General features: G+C 31.7%; 1 protein-coding gene across 2 annotated transcripts in view; it reads left to right on the top strand.

Moving 5' to 3' along the window:
- Nucleotides 1-5,813: 5,813 nt before the first annotated feature.
- unc-5 overlaps nt 5,814-17,828 on the top strand; it is a 912,443-nt gene continuing 900,428 nt past the window's right edge. For both annotated transcript variants that reach the window (XM_072527515.1, XM_072527514.1), the window contains exon 1: nt 5,814-6,055. The gene's annotated coding sequence lies outside the window, so the exon portion shown is untranslated. The remainder of the gene's footprint in view (nt 6,056-17,828) is intronic.

The raw sequence follows: 17,828 nt of genomic DNA, 5'->3' as shown, positions 1-17,828 counted from the left end.
TGGCTGAATGACGAAAGTCAATGCCACAAAAAAAAAAAAAAAAAAAAAAAAAAAAAAAAAATAACTTAAGATTTCATCAAATTTTGTTGCAATTATTATTTTTTAGCTCGAAAAAACACGAATTGTTTACAAATTAAAACATTTGGGTATAGGAAATGCTTAATAAATAATAACGTAACTTAAAATAACATTTCATTACAGTACTAAAATACAGGGTGTTCCATTTAAGAAAACTCAGAAAATAGTCATTCCATGTTTCGACCAACCCTGTATATCAAAATTGAATATTTTGCTATGGTAATAATTTTAGAAAATAGTAGACTATATTAAAAATCTTTTGAAGATGTCAAATCGCTACAATGCTACAGGGTGTTAATTTTGCTACGAAATTAATAAAAAAACGTAATAATCTTTTAAACTATCTCGTATAACACTGCTGAACCTTTTATTGAAAAAACAAGAATATCTAGAATAGTCCAAAAATGTGAAAATATTCAGGGTGTTCCATTGAAATAGATAAATTTGTTCCACCCCGTCAATATGGGAGGCCCTGTATATTTGAAATATTTTAAGAGTGTGGTCTTATCTATGCTCCAACTATTACTTAAATATTTTTTTCGTATCTCTTACGACAAATGAGTGATTGGACTTATTCGCACTAATGTCGCACCCTGTATATATACAGTGTTAAAAAAGTAAAACTGTTATTCTTCATAAAAAGTTCTGCATGTTCTAAAACCTAAAATACAATCATCAAATATTAAATTTTTTCAGTCATCTACGCAGTTTGTCAAAAAATATGAATTGTGGATATTGTTAACTCTTTATTCAAATACCAGAAGAAAATTCAAAAATCAGTCACAAAATATACAAAAAACCCTATGAATTTAAGTAATATCTAACAGGCTACCAAAGACGAACATACCTAATGGCGACACCACACTTCGCTATGTGTTATTCGTTATGCGCCATATTTGGCCTCATAAGACGAAGTGTGGTGGGTACATTCGTCAATTATTTGCTTCATTCGCACGCATTAGCATAAACCTGAATATCAAATACGTCTATCCGTCCACTTGTCAAGTTTTTGACACACTTCAAAAGACAAGAATAAGACGAATTCACGAAGAATGTATGTGTCGACTGCCCACACTTCGCTCGCACCGGTGGTTGTCTTGGTAGTTATCTTAACCTAACTTTATTGTAATTATCGTTATTTTTGAACCATTAATTCGACAAATTTGTGTGTTTATATACAACTATCGTACCTATCACGCTTTGATTTGTAGTGTACCTACTATGAAATGGAGTGGACAATGGAATGAGATTTGTGGATTTAAGTAAAAATAAGTTGCAGCATTCGTCAATACATTCTGTTGCGCTCTGCACATACGATGACCTCTATATAACAATTGAAGTCATCACAAAGGAAGAAGAATGTATATTCAACCTAGACCCGCTAGTTTCTTGCTTTCGGTTTTGGTATCAATATTATAATAGAAAAAAAATGAAAGCTAGAGGACTTAGAGGACTATATGAAATTCCATTTTAGAAAGAAGTAAAATTAACCATAAATATACATAAACAAACATACGATTATAACTAAACAAGAATATCTACTAACTTAAATATTGGTTAATACGAAACGACACCAAAAGACCACAATTTTAAGAATATAACACTGATGGCTCAAACAAAACAAATTTCAATTCTAGAGAAACCGCTGTGTTTTTGTACACGCAATCTTGTTTAAATATACGGGGAGAATCAAAAAGTCTGTTACAGTAAAACCTCCGTTAACCGAAATAATTGGGGGGCAGGCCGTTTCGGATAACAAGAATTTCGGTTAAAAATAAAATTGTTTTTTATAGTATTCTTGGTCAAAGTATAAGTATTAAAAAATACTATGAGCTGATTTCGTAATGTTTTCTAATAAGTAAATACAGAATAAAGTAATAAAATTAAGGAAAATGAACAAGTTTAACATGTTTTTTAAAGAAATCTTCTATTTTCTTTTGCGTTTTTGTTTGACAACGATGTTTTGCAGCTACATCTCTTTATCGGTCATTTGCAGAATGTCATGAGTTTGCATCACTCGATTGTTCGACGAAACATAAAGCAATCTGAAAAGGACAAAACTTTATGCAAAGACAACAAAAATTAAGAACCTAATCGTGTCCCTAACTAATTAGGCCTACTGTATAAAGTTCTTACCTCTACGGCATTGAAAATCATTGAAGGCAGCGCGAGTCGGCGGTCTCGTGCTGCCTGTTTTCTGTTGGGTTGTCATCTTCGTCGTCTAATACCATCAGGTTGTCTGAATGAAGAACCATATCAATGATGTCCTGGTCGATGAATTCACTTTCTGATTCATCGGCTGCTAACCACTCACGTATCTCTTCTTGGTTAATTTCTTCACATCCCGGCAAAATTTTTTATTAAAGTTTAAATTTTTTCTGTCGTTTCTTTATCATTTTCTTCTTTAGGATCGTCAATTAAAATCCAATCAAAAAGGTTGTTCCAGCATTTGAAGATTTGATCTTGGCCCACGAGTCAGCACACCAATAAACAACATGTTTCATTGTTAAAGATTGAGAATCAACACTTTTGGATTCATTTGTCTTCTGTAATAACAGATGTCTTAAGGATGTTCCTCTATGATATTTGTTCAATGTCTCTATTACTCTCTGGTTTAACGGCTGAATTAAGCTCGTGACATTCGGTGGCAAAAATCTGACCATTTTGTAGATTTTGAAGGTGAGTTGGCGCATTGTCAACAAGCAACAATGCTTTGATGGGAAGGTTTTTTGATTTTAAAAAGGATTTTACACTTGGGACGAATTCATGTTCGAACCATTCTGAAAATAAAGTGGTCGACATCCATGATCTTTTTTGGCCTCTATAAAAAGCTGGAAGTGCTTTTTCGGAAATATCTTTTAGAGCTCTTGGTTTTTTTGATTTCCCAACACATAGGCATCAATCGGTGGGTGAAATTAATGGAACTGTTTACGTTTTGCGATAAAAATTTACTTTTTATTGACGAAATTATTGAAACTTAGCCGTTTCGGTTAAACGAGGTTTCGGTTAAAAAGGTTTCGGTTAAGGGAGGTTTTACTAGTATATTACAAATGTTTAGACACAGTTGCGAATAGAGCGAAGTGTGGTGCCGCCATTGCACATTCTCAGGATATAATCTTATCCGGCGGGCGAACTTTCGACACCAAATTGTCTTTGTACCTGGGGTAATCGAAGGGTCAAATTTTATTATAGGAAATTTCGACACCGCGGTGTAAAGCAGGTAGGTAGGTAATTAGCGGCGATGGACATTTGCACCCAAGCAGGACAAGCGGGTTTTCCCAATATTTATTGTCACGGCGGGGGGCGTGGCACTTGTGTACTTGTGACTAAATTATTTCAGTTGTAATTTATTTCTTGTTTGACGTTGACTTGTGCACGTATACGGATATTTAAAAAATGAGTTTGATAAAAAGTTCCCGTGGTCGAGATTTATTAGTGGTGGAGCATCATTCGTTCTCGAAACAGAAAGTGTTAAAAAGCGGCGAGATATTTTGGCGCTGCATCCAAAGAAACACTAAGTGTTTACAATAGGCTGTGAGGACCTCACCATCACAAGAAATGATTTGGTACATAATCATGAAGCCGATCCAAAAAAGCTTGAAGTAAAGATGGTAACCAATGCATGTAAAAGAAAAGCCCAAGAGGACATATCGGAAAAGCCTGCCAAAATTACAAGAACTGCTGTTGCTGAGTGTGATGCCAATTTGCTGACGGTTCCTGACATAGCTAGCATAAGAAAGAACATTTACAAGTGTCGTCGTAAACTGTTACCAGGTCCGTTACCAAGAAGCATATCAGAAGTCCATAACGCGGTTAGTAATTATTCTCTTAAAACCTGTCGCAATGGAAGTTTTTTGTTTTTAAATCATCCTGAATTAAATGTAATTGTATTTTCATGCGAGACAAATATTCGTTTGTTGTGTAAATTAAAAACTTTGTATATGGATGGTACATTTTCATACAGTACCAAATATTTTCTCCAATTATTTACTATACATGGCTTGGAAAATGGACATTATGTTCCTTTAGCATACTGTTTGTTAAAGGACAAATTGTCAATGACATACAAAAATTTATTTTCTTTATTAAGGTCTAAGATTTTTGAAACATTTCAATTATCATTAGAGCCAACTGAAATATTTGTGGACTTTGAAAAAGCAATTCACTGTGCTTTATTGTATATGTGGCCCAATGCAAAAATTAGTGGATGCCGTTTTCACTTACACCAAAACTGGTTTAAAAAAATTCAATCTTTGGGTTTGGTATAAGAATATAAGGATACAAATTCAGAAATTGGAAAATGGTTAAGGCATACGTTTGGTTTAACTTATATAAATCCAGCAGAAGTTGAAGAATGCTTTCTTTATGATTTAATGTCATATAAACCTATAAACGCAACACTTGATATATATGCAGATTATTTACTGGAAAATTACATTTTCGATAGCGCTCTATTTCCACCACACATATGGTCTAATCAGAATCCGTCTATTGCGAGGACCACAAATGCCTGTGAATCCTTTCATTCGAGATTTAATTCTTCTTTTTATTCAACACATCCTTCTATTTTTATTTTTATTGAAAAGTTAAAAGAATTTCAAGTAGACACTTATGTCAAAATAAATAGTTTACATATACCAGCAAAAATCAAAGATACTACTGTTAAGGCTAAATTGGCATTTTTGGAGAAAATGATGGATAAACTACGATCCCAACAAATACGTAGGTTAGATTTTATAAAAGCTGTATCTTATCATTCCTATAATAGCATATAAATCATTGTATACAAGTATATTAACGGTAAAATGTACAAAAATTAGGTACTAGTTGTATTATATTTAGATATTATTACAGTTATAAAGAAATAAAATGCACATTACTTTTATTAAAATAAATAAATTAATTAATTATGGTATTTTATTTATGTCGCAGCTATATTTGTTTGGTGTCGAATATACCTGTAAGATAAAAACGGGAATTGGGGCTGGTGTCGAAAATTGCCATTAAATTTTAGTCGCTACCTGCTTAGTGTCGAAATTTCCTACGCCCATCTTAACAACATTCTATTCAGTTTTGGTACTGCCTAGCCTTTTCACCAATATGCCTTTGGAAAAACTTAAAAAATAATATGAACTATATTAGGAAGTAATGACATATACTATATTGACATACATTTCTGAAGGACATTAAAAATATAGAAGAGTCAATCAAATTCACTATGAAAAAGCAAACAACAACTTTTCTGGATATGTTAGTCACAAAGGAGGATACAGAATATTTAACCAACCTACACCAACCGAAGGCGGAAAGGGATAGATCCACCACTGACACCAACAGATATTGGCAAAACTAAATAAACTACAAAATAAACTTATTTTAGGGAAAAATTGTGGCTTATTCACAATAAGAATAAGTATATAGTATTATAGAATATCTCATTTCCGAACTTTACTTCTATTTTACAGCATCTTGTTTTTGTCCAATAAAATTCATAATCTTTCAGGATAGTTAATTACCTAGTTATTAAGTTTTCTAAAATATTCGTATACCTATCTGATTAGTTACGTTGATCTTTTTTATCTTTTTTTTAACCATGTATTAATTCATCATTTACCACGCGCTCGTTTCGCCCTCGTGAAGAAAAGCGACCCCAGACGTTTTTGGACTTGTAGAAATTGTCGTTCAACAGCGACTCCAGTTTGCCCATCGACATCGAACTTCAGTTCGCTCTCAGCTCTTGAAGGAGGAGGTGTTACCAGTCGTCGCTCTAAAGCCGACTGGACGTGCGCGTAATATCAAAACAACGAGGAATCTCTAGTTCTTGTTCACGTTGTGGATGGTTTTTTGAAGTGATTTTGAATAGATCGGTGTTGTGAGTTACTGTTAGTTCAGAATTTTGTGGGTTTGAACAACAATTGTGAGTTGTTGGAGTTTTGTGCATCTTTTATTGGAATATTACTTACTGGAAGTTTATAAGGTGAATTTTTTATTGTATGATATTGCAATTTTTGACAAGATTGTATATAATACAGTATACTCCCTCTATAACGAACACGGTTATTACGAGGTTTCGCTTATAACGAGATACATTAGATGTCCCGTGAAATTTCTATTGAACTATAACCGTCTATAGCGATGCAAATTTGGTTATAACGAGAGAAAATAAGATCCAAAAACGTGTTTTTTACGTTTTTGGTCGGGTAGTGGCTATAAATAAATACCTTTTCAAACAGCCCCTCAATAAACTTAACTGCAGCCCGCAATAAACTTCTTTACAATGAATAAATACAACTGTTTCACATCTTTAGAAAATATGATAGAATGATACTGGACCATTTAAAGCAGTTAAAAATGACAGAGTTCTTAAAATTGCAGAAGCAATAGTTTATGTTATCCTTGAAAATACGCTTTACACATGTAGTTGGAAAAAAATATAAGTACAGATTTTTTGTTTTAACGTATATCATTGATAATAAAAGTAAACAACTCTTTTATGTTTTAATATATTTCATTGACAATAAAAGTAAATAACTTTTTTTCAAAAACGCCATTCAAACAATATTTATTAGCATCTTATATTGCTCCGAATGGCTTCACTATAGAAAGTTAATGGTTTAGAAAACTACAGATTCATATGTATGCACAGTATTATTATTGTCTGATATAACGAGATCGGCTTATAACGAGGTAATTAGTCTGTCATTTCAGTTCTCGTTATAGAGGGAGTCTACTGTACTACATTAACTGTACGAAAAATAAGGAAGAGATATGGCTGCGAACATTTTTTATTAACTGTCACAATACAAATATTTGTATTTTACATGGACAACAAATTTTAATACATAAATTTGTTGATAGCGTAGTTTAGTACACTATGTTGTATAGAACATCTTGATTCTTCTTTTCAAATATGATATTTCCTACGATTGAAACTTGTTTATTTGTACTCTGTCTTGATAGTGGAAATAAATACAAACCAATCATCGGAAGTTTGTGGTTAGTGTTTGGGCTGAAAACTTCGCAGCAGATTTGGTTAAGCTGATCCAGTTAACATGCGATAATGTTAAATTAAATTAACAATTAATTAATAAAATTAAATTTTTGAAAGATTTTTCGTTGGGTGAATTTCTTTAGTCTTCCTCGTGCTTCCATTCTTATTGCTACTCTTATCGTCTTATTCTTATATATAGGTATCTTACTATCCTATACTCGTAATTTTATATTCATTTGTGGGGAAGGCTTCCTTCAAGAAATGTTGTAAATTCCATGATTTTCAATAGTTTTTCGTGTATTTATTGTATAAATAAATACACGAAATAAAAATATAAATTTTTCGTGTATTTATTGTATAATAAATGTATTTATTGTTTTTGAGTATGTCTTGTCCGACTATATCTGCAGTAAGTTCATCTAATATTATTTCTATAGTACCTCTTTGTTTTGTCTAAAATAAAATTGTTTCCGAACGAAAACATAGTCTTCCAGCCACTATGAGGAAAACAAAATTAGTTTTCATTACATATTTCATAAAAACAGGATTTTGGGAATCAGGCTTTAAAAAGAAATTGATACCTATTTATACGTCTTAAAAAAGGTCAAAATATATTTAAAATGTTTTATTATTGGTCATTCTTCTTCTTTAAATGCCGTCTACCAATCGAAGGTTGGATATCATCATCACTATCTTTACTCTATCTACTGCTGCTCTGAAAAGTTCTATTGGAACTGCACCAGTCCCTTCAATTTTTCAATCATGATACTCTCCTTCTTCCTATACTCCTTCCTCCTCTTATATTTCCCTGTGTTATCAATTTCATACACCATTTAACATTTCATATCCGCTGTCTTATTACGTTTCCCAGATATTCTAACTTTCTTTATTTTTATTGTATTTATTATTTCGTATTCTTTGTCCATTTCTCGCAATACTTACGTGTTCGTTTTCTTATGTGTCCATGCCATTCTAAGCATCCTTCTGTGACACGACATTTTAAATGACTATAGCTTATTTATGTGTTCTTCGTTATTCGTTCAGTGTCCACCTTTCCAAGTCCATATTGTAGTATCGAAAACACGTAACATCTCAGAGCTCTTACTCTCACTTCTAATCTAAGGTCTTTATTGCAGAGATTTTTTTTACAAACGCCTTTCTTGCTATTTCTATCCTGGCCCTGATTTCTGTTGTTTGGTCATTCTTTTCTGAAATCCGGGTGCCCAAGTATTTGCATTTTTCAACCCTTTCTCTCGGTATCTATCCCTAAAGTATGTTTGTTTTAATATTTGTTTTTATTTGTCTTTTTTAAATTCATTTTAGTCTGTATTTTTTACAGTAACTGTTTGTCTTTTTTAGTAGTAGTTGCGAGTTTTTCAACAAAGCTTGAAATCAGCAGATAATCATGGTGTCATGTGCATACCTTATGTTGTTAATTGTTCTTTCGTTATTCATTATTCCTTCACTTTCAGATAATAATGCTTCTTGAACATGCTCTCTATATACATTGAATAGTAAGGGAGACATAATACATCCCTGCCTAACTCCTCTCCTAATTTCAATTTCAAAACTGGGTTCGGTATCTATTACAATTTGTGCTCTTTGATTCCAGTAGAGGTATATTATTTATGCTTTAATCCCTTTATGCCCTTTAATCTATATTTTATGTCTTAAGAATTTGTACTAATTTTTCATGTCACACTTTGTCAAATGCTTTTTCAAAATCAACGTAACAAACATGCACATCCACATTTATATTCATGCATCTTTGAGCTATCACCTTAAAAGATTAAAAGCAAATAACGACTCTTCTAGTTTTTTATTTATACGACCATGTATTATTTTTAAGAATAATTTGAGAACATGATTTATTAATGATATTGTTCTGTATTCACCGCAGTTTTCGGTTTTCTTTTTCTATTGTTGTGAGTTAATTCTTTCATTTTTTTGTCTTTTTCGGTGTTCTTCTATTTCTGCCCATTGTTCTACCATTCTTCATTTGCTTGCTTCATTTTGTATTTTATTCGTTTATCCACTTTTTTGTACATCTGATTATCTTTTTTATGTTGACGTCTTTCTTCCATTAACCCTTAAGTACTGACAGCTACAGTTGTTACACAAGTACTGACAGGTAGTCAAATTGACTCCATTAAAAATGGTCAAAATCAAAACTGTTCAAATAATTTGTATTTTTTTGTTATACAGTAAGTAATTTATATTTTCAAGAAATACATTTTATTGAAAAACCTAATATAGCCCTCAGTAATAATGTATTCTTTTATTCTGCGTTTAAAATTTTCAAAAATACTTATTAGTTTTCTCAGGATTCGAAAGAAATGAATGCATTTAAAAAGCATTGGCCCGAAATTTTGCGCCTACGCTCTTAAGGGATACATTTGCTTCGTCATTCCTTGTTTCTTTTTGTATCTGGTTGGTGTCAGATTTTTTTTGTTACTTTTATCTATTTCTGTCTTTATTAGTAACCATTGTGTACTTGTTCTTTAACATACATTAGTCGATTATTGATTTCATCTTTGAGGCGTGTCTTATGAAGTGAGTTCCTTAATTTACTTGGGATTTATCCAAGTATATTTAAAAGCGTTGTTAAGCCTCTAGTAACATAATTTTTACCAGGACTCTTAAGCTAGAGGGGATGAGCGGAATATAATTTAACCTACGCTACCACGATTCTGCTGGCTTAAGGTTCAAGCTAGCAGAATTCAAAAAAAACTTTTTGCCTATGTCATAATTTTTCACCCATTTTTCACTTACCAACCCGATAACTTTTCATCTCCAAACCTACCGCTAACGGGACCAATTCCTCTAGCTTAATATTGCTTAATTATAAGTCAATAATTCTGTTCTGGTTAAAATTTAAGATGAAAAAATCTTTACAATTTCACTATCCTCTGCTTATAACTGAAATAAAAAAGTGTTCTGTAAAGTTTTTACTAAACTTTTACCACCCTCTTAATATTCTATTCAGTGAAATCAGAAAAAAAAATATTTTTGAAAAACCACAGTGGTCTGCTAGGTTTTTATTAATACGCTAGTAATTATTCACCTCTCTACTCACCATTAAGGGAAGTGATTTTTTCTAAAATAAAAAATCCTGAGTTTTTGTTTAAAACATGTTGCAATTTATTTCCTACAGATCTGTGGCTAAAAGGCAAAAGGGGATAACTCTCATTTGGAAGTTTTTCAGTACAGACATTTTTAGTTCATATTATGGTCTTTTTGTTACCTTATAGACGTAATATTAGTAACGTTTGTATATTTCTAGATCCGATTTACATTCTGTTAGATATATTTAAGTCTTTTTTCTTAAATTAATATCTATGTGTCCAATATTTTGATAAATAAAAAAAAATATTTTAGCATATTTATTTTTTTAAATTATTTCAAGAAAGCATAAGGAGATAAGTCAGGTTATAGTTGAAATGGACATAAAATCATCTTGGTAAAGGGGGTTATGTAGATTTATGCCCTTATGCTCGGTAGTAACTTGGCTAACATTATATGTGCACTGTAGTGTTAACTGCAGTTATTTCTACTTACAACGGGCAACCACAATAAAGCAAAGAAAATATTTTGTTCTGGATATAGCATTGACAAAACAAGAAATAAAACGTAAATTTTTTTGAAAACATAGAGGTTTATTAATTTTATTAAACATGGAGGTTTCTACAGCAATCTGATGATACGTTTACAAATTAACAATTGATCAAGATGATACTTAAAAAGAGAATTAAAGGCGCATTCTAAACACAAAATAAAAACATAAATTAGATGTAATACGAACAATTAGCTTCCGCAGGAAAAAAAAAATTGATGAACACAAATATTTTTCGGAAGCTGTTTCTTTAAAATAAAAAATTACACAAATATTTGTTTTAGAATATTTTATTAAATATCATCATCACTAAAATTATTATCTATGTCTGGATCTGTGTCAGCAGTATTATCCAGATCTTGTGAATTTCGTGGGATTTGGGCAAGTCCACGATAAAATTCTTTTGCACTCTCATCAACTAACCCAATAAGGTCTAAAAGATCGCTTACTTTTTTGTTCTTTAGTTCTTTCGCGAATGGAAGAATAATAATTGTTATTTCGAGTTGCCATCGTAGTGAACGTTCTTTGATAAAATTTGCGTGTGCTCTCTTCACAATCTAGACAAGTACTGATACGAATATGATTTGCGTGGACACCGCATTCTTGCAAAAAGGGATAACTTTGTATATCCTAGCAATACTTTCATATATATTTCTTCTATCACATTCCGGCAAAAGGGGATATCTTGATTTAATGCCTTTTACTAGCACACATTTCGAATAATTCTCAAGTTAACATGACTTAAATCGTTTTGCTTCTCAGTTAATTTCATAATGTTAGAAAATATGTGCACATATACCATTTTACTAGTAATTACTATTTTGCTCTCCAGAAGATATCTTGAGTTATATCCTTAAAACAGTCGTAACGATTAAATTGTAGCCAAGTTACCCCTTTTTGATCAATAATAATATTTTAATTAGTAAACTTTCACTTAACTCTTTTTATCAAGATTGTGCAGAATCAAAAATGCTATCGAATGGTATACATAACACTATTTTGCAAAAAATCGACTTATCCCCTTTTGCCTTCCAGCCACAGAGATATGCTTACGTTTCCTCTAACAACACGAATAGATTTATTCACATGATTAATCAAATCAACTGATTCACAAAGAGTCAAATTTTGTTTTTCAAGTTTTTTTATGTCCTCGTCAAGAAATTTAAACTTTAAGATTTTTTTTCTTAGATTCTAAGGTAAATTAGGTAATTAAACAAGGCGTGTACATTCCTCCAGAGCTGCTGAAGTGGGATCTAAATGCAGAATATCTAAGGTCTGTGCTGCCTTTGCCATATATACTTTTCGGTAGAAAGAAACGGGAACTCATCTTGAACAAAACGTATTATGGTTAAATTGTTGGTTGTCTACAATTTCTTTGTAGAAATTCTTCTTTTAAATAAATCAAATTATCGGTAACAATTTTTCTTATGGTCTCATCGTAGAAAATCTGGATATATTTTTTTCTAGGTTAATTTCATCGGGAATGTTAAATTTACAATGTTTCTGCCAAAATAAGGTAAAAGTAAAATTGTTCACTTGAAATTGGAATTCCTGAAGATAACGAGGCATCGCAAAGGACCTGGTTAAAAAGTTTCTGCTCGGTTTTTTGAGTCGCTAAGCACTGCGCCATTTTCACTTTTACTTTTGAAGTGGGACCAATTTTTTCACACTTTTTAAGGTGAGAAGGAGTCTTTGCATGCTGAAATTGTCTGTCAGAAGAAATCTGAAACAAAAATCAAAACCTTATTCACACAAAAGTTTGTTTTACCGAAATATGCGTTGATAATGGCTTGCAAATTGCGGAGATTCATACAGCTACTTATTCCTAAAAGCTTCACCGGCACTTTCGCCCCTTTAGATTTCGAAAAAACCCGTCACACTAAAAGTATTTGTGTATGTTTCGTTTTGTTTGTATATTAGTGTTGTTAATTGTTTACTAGTTTACCTAAAACCTTTTACTACGGTAGCAAGTACGCCCAAAATGATTCAAAGAAACAGAGGTTTTATTATTTGGAGAATTTAAATGAACAATTTCGAGAAAACGTGGATACATTCAGAAAATATTGGCATCACACATTTTTTTTACAGATGTATATGACAGAAAGTCATATATGTCTTAGTTATTAGTTATCAATTAGTTAATAATTGTCCATAAATTTTATAGATAAATTTATTTCTGCTTGTATAAAACAAAATTGGACGGCGTATTGAAAATTTATTCTTAAAGATACGCTTTTATGACCATCCTAAATCACAAAGAACCATAATCACAAATTAATTATCCTTTATCGACTCCAAATGGTCAGTAAAAACAGGAAATCCCTCAAATCCCGGATTTTTCTAAATCCGACAGTCACTATATATCTCGGTGAGCTGGAAGCGACCCTAAATTTTTTGCTTATCGGAATCTATATAATGTTTTTGCGTACTTTTTTTGTCGGTGATGTAATTGAAATGTTAAATATGCAAGGGAATGAACATAATGTGGGTGGAGGTAAACTCAACATATATCGACTAATTAATGTGCCGTTTTGGTTATCTCCTCCATTTTTGTTATATTTTTTTCCAATTCTTTTAATGTATTTTTGCACCTTTTCTTTTTCTTACAAATCTCGGAATATCTCTTTTATATTTAAACTTTCTGCCATATTTTTACTTTTTTGTTCGAGGCTCCTCTTTCATTTTTGCCTCTCTGCGTCCGTTTTTTCGGCAATGTGTTCGGCATGATTTCATGTTCTTTTGATTTGGTGTTTTTATGAATATTTTTTTATTGGAACTTTGTGTTTACTGGAAGAATTATCTATTATCGGTCTGTATATTTCCAATTTTTGCATTAAAATTACCGATTATCGGGTTCTTATATCGTTTATACAATAAATTAAAATATCATTTTCATAAAATAGTTTTTTTTCTTCGTCTTCTTTATCTTTACCAAGTCCGTGCACATTCAGGATACTTATAGAACTATCTTTTTTTTCTTAAATTATACATTCTTTCTGAAATAGGACTAAAGTGTTAGTAGATGGACCTAGGGGGATTCTGTGGGAGATAGGGAAAAATATTTGCGACTTAGGGCCTTATCGCAATTAATGGTGTTAAATAAAATATTGGAATTTATTCCTGCAATATTCATAAGTTGATAAAATACGACCAATGGCCACCGTCTAGTTCGTCTTTGAAGAGTGTAATTGCTGCACATTTGGTCGAATCATCAGAATGATGCGTAGAAAGCAATATGACAGCCTTATTCTAGTTTCCACTGTCCTAGGATACAAGGGTGGTTTCTGTCTTAAATGCAAAATTGAGGAGTGTGTAGGTCTCGTTTTGCTTGGTTGTAACTCCTGTGGGATTTTTTTTTCAAAGTGCAAACCAAAGTTATTTTTCAATGAAGAAGCTCCTGAGACAAGGGATAACTGGTGTACCAATTATCTGTGGCCAAATTTCTCTTAGAATTTTTGAAGAGATGAACTGCTTGTTAGACAAATATGACCTGGTTATCTGTGAATTTTTCTGTAATTTCTCGCAATGCCGCTAATTTATCTGTCAAATTAGCAAAGAAGAGAATTCCAAGAAGTCCAAGGATTTCCTATTGTTAGTTTTTCTAATGTTTTTCTGTGCTTATTCTTTACATTTTTTTGGATTACAAAGCTTCTATCGTTTGTTTGCTGTCGCTCCATTTTCAGAGCTTTCTATCTATTGTAATTTTCCTGAACTCCATTTTGATCTCTTTTTCTTGTTGAGTCTCCTCTTTCGCTGTTGTTTTTAAATTCGTTTATGTTTCTTGCTCGTAAATATTAAGTTTATAAGAAATCAAGCCACAATTGATTGAAATGAAAATCCTTTCCATTTTAATTTTTCCGATAAGCCCTTTACACATGGTATACTTAGTTGTCATATTTAAATCCCTTCTTGTGAGCGTTTTTAGTTTGGCTGTCGTATTTTATTGTTTTCTATCGTTAATCTTGTGAAATTCCTTGTTTATAAATGACAATAGGTAATAATTGTTTGTTAAAATCTTCCTCAGCAGGTCTTTTTCCTTTTTAAATGCATTTTCATTAGAGCAGGTATTTTGGGCTCTATCATATATTATTTATCTTATTTATTTGGGTTGGTTTTCTGAAAATTTTGATTGCGTATCATGTATCCTCTTTTGTGATTAACACACCCATTTTTGGATATGTTAATCTGGAACAAAATATTACAAGCAATCCAGAAAAGCTCATGACTTTGATCCAGAAAATCTGTGCCTTAAATATCTATGTTACCTGTTGTACCTTCTTTTTTGGAGAGCACTTTAAGAATTTTGACAGCAATCAAAGCATACCAGGGGACTTTTTCTGGTCCAGGTCTGTTTGTATTTACTGATGAATTTGTAGTAGTAAATTTTTCGAAAGGTTTTTCAAGTTAATATGAAGATTGTAAAAACTGGATCCCGTTGATAATATCAAGGCTGTTGCGTGGAGGGTATTGCCAAAGAACTACGCTTTCCAATTTGAAACTCATACTTACTGAGTATATTATTTTATGCACATTTAACCATTTATGAACTCTTCCATTCGTAACTTCTTTTTAAACAATTATACGGCTTCATCAGTGTCGTCATTACTTTTCAGAGCTTTTTCATGTCCAAACTAATATCAAAAAGATGAGTAATTTGTACCAATTCGTGTTTATTACTTAATAATTGCAGATATTCTTATACACCTTTTCTAGAATATATTTATGTAGATTTATTTAGAGTAATGTACAGATAAAACGTTATTTTAATTATCTTAAAGAATGTAATTTGTGGCTTATTTCCAACTCGCCGTCTTGTTACTTTCAAATCTCTAGACATACCGCTGTCCGTTTTCCACCAACAACAAAGTTTTTCTTGTATCTACAAGGCCTTCCGTTAATTCTCTCGTTCTCAAACTTTAGCCAACCTATTACATTTCGTTTACTTCCCCCAATCGACTTAGTTTCTTGCTCTAAATCTAATGAATAATAAAAGTTTGGGACTTTTTCGCAAGCAGTTCCATTTAGACGCTTCGCACGAACTATCGTCGAGTGGAAAAATCTCTATTTGAATAAAATTCTCATTAAAATTTTCATTAGCAGCTCCCTCAGTATGATAATTAAAAATTTTCATCTTTTATGATGTTGGAAGTGGCTTCTTTTGCTAAAGTTTTAAATACTTTTTTATTGGGCTGGGGAACTAGTCTCCGGTTTGACGTTTTGAGGAGCTCCGGATAAAAACGTCGAGGATTTTTATTATTAACTATTAGAGTTTTTAAAGGAGTTTTACATTTCCGTTTTGCATTCATTACGTTTTAGATTAGCACATCAAGAGTACATAAAATTTTTTAACGAAACCCTTCTGTATGCAGAGATATATTTAGTTTTTTTTTGTAAGAGTTTTCTGAAAATTCCATACCTATTCATAACTTTGTCGTAATTTTCTTCTTTTACAATATAATTTTTTTATTAGACGTTTCAATTTTCAGACGGGAAATCGTTTTTACAATAAAACTTTTTTGATCCATTCATATTTGATTATATAAAATCTATTAAACTCTTGTAAAACTGTCCACTGATAAAGAAAAAAGACGAATTACTACCATGTGGGCAGTCCGAGTGCAATTAACCTTATGCTGATATGTTAATGGACATAAAACTTCACAATTACAATACTTTTCAGAGTCTTAGCTAAGATACTTATGTTTTTATTAATATTTTCTTCTGGTTATTGTCGGCTGAAGAAAACATCGATTTCAAACAAGATCTTTCGAAAAAAATGTTTCAAACAAGAAATGTAGCAGAGACAATTTTGAACAAAAATGTTTGCACTTTTTCTGTAGAATGAACCGTTCTTTAAAAAACAACGCTTGTAGCGACCGGCAATATTTTGAATACATTTACGCGAAATCAATTCTTTAAATAAAATTTGTATCAAATTTGTGTCCTATCGACAAAAATAAAAATTCGTTTTATAGATAAAGAGTACAGCTTTCGCATGCAATTTTTTCGTGTTGTCGCAAATGAAGTCAGTTCTTATAAAGTTGTTAAATAAATAAATGTTGCGAAATGTTTGCCATTTTTTACGATTCTCATGAGATCAATAAAATTTATCACTTTCATTGCCCGGTCACTATGGAATTTCCATTGTTAGAGTCTATTCTCAAAATCTGTAATATGAAATTTCGATTTTGAGCTTTGGCAACAAATATAATATCAAGCATTTGAAAAATGACTATAAAACGCTAAATTTAAACTTTCGCATTAAAAACTATCTCAATTCACAGGTAATATTTCCGTGAATACGGCATTAGATGGAATTTCTATCTGAAATTATGTAGATTTGAAAAACGGACTCGTGCAATCGAAAAGAAGCAGTTTTAAACGTTTTAGATCTACAAAAATCGCTTGAGGCGCTATTCCTGTTGTTTTATCGTGAACATATTGTTCATGCAGGATCGCCCAGGTCCAAATGCACTTTGTATTTTCATTTTCGTTGCTTCCTCTTCAATCGGGCTGATATGACACTTTCATAAAGCTTTCTTGTTAACGATGTAATGCTAATATCCCGATAGTTACTGCAGTCTTTCCTATTTCCCTTTTTATATAAATGAAATTTATGTAAGAGCTTTTCCAATCCTTTGAAACCGTTTCTCTTTTAAGACACTGATTAAAAATTACATAAAGCTGCTCATATGTTTTAGATAGTAAAACATTTACGATTGTTCATTCAAAAATTCATTCATTCATTCATGATCGACCCCTGGCCGAGAAGACCGTGTCCCTGTTAAATAATTTTTCTCTAAATAAATATTATTAATGATTCTGGCTCTGTCGAAATTCTCTCCAATGCCAAAAAAAAACGGGTGTGGCAGTCCAGTGGGACTACCGGTAGAAGTTATACTTCTACACACGCGTTTGCCGTTCAAAATTTATATAGGAGTCAATCTGCACAATCATTACATATGTAATGCTATAGGTAAGAGAGAGCAGAAAGAGAAAAAGAATTAGTTATATAGGTATATGGTGCATCGTTTGCTGTATATAAACATTTGACCTGTAATAGGAGTATAGTAAATGAAGGATTTTATCAATATTTTAATGAAAATATATATTTTTATTTTTATATATGTATAAAAGGAGTTGAAT

Source organism: Diabrotica undecimpunctata, chromosome 3 (genome assembly GCF_040954645.1).
Source record: "Diabrotica undecimpunctata isolate CICGRU chromosome 3, icDiaUnde3, whole genome shotgun sequence".
NCBI lineage: Eukaryota > Metazoa > Arthropoda > Insecta > Coleoptera > Chrysomelidae > Diabrotica > Diabrotica undecimpunctata.
Note: the sequence above shows the minus strand (reverse complement) of the source record. Positions and strands in the feature narration are given on the sequence as shown.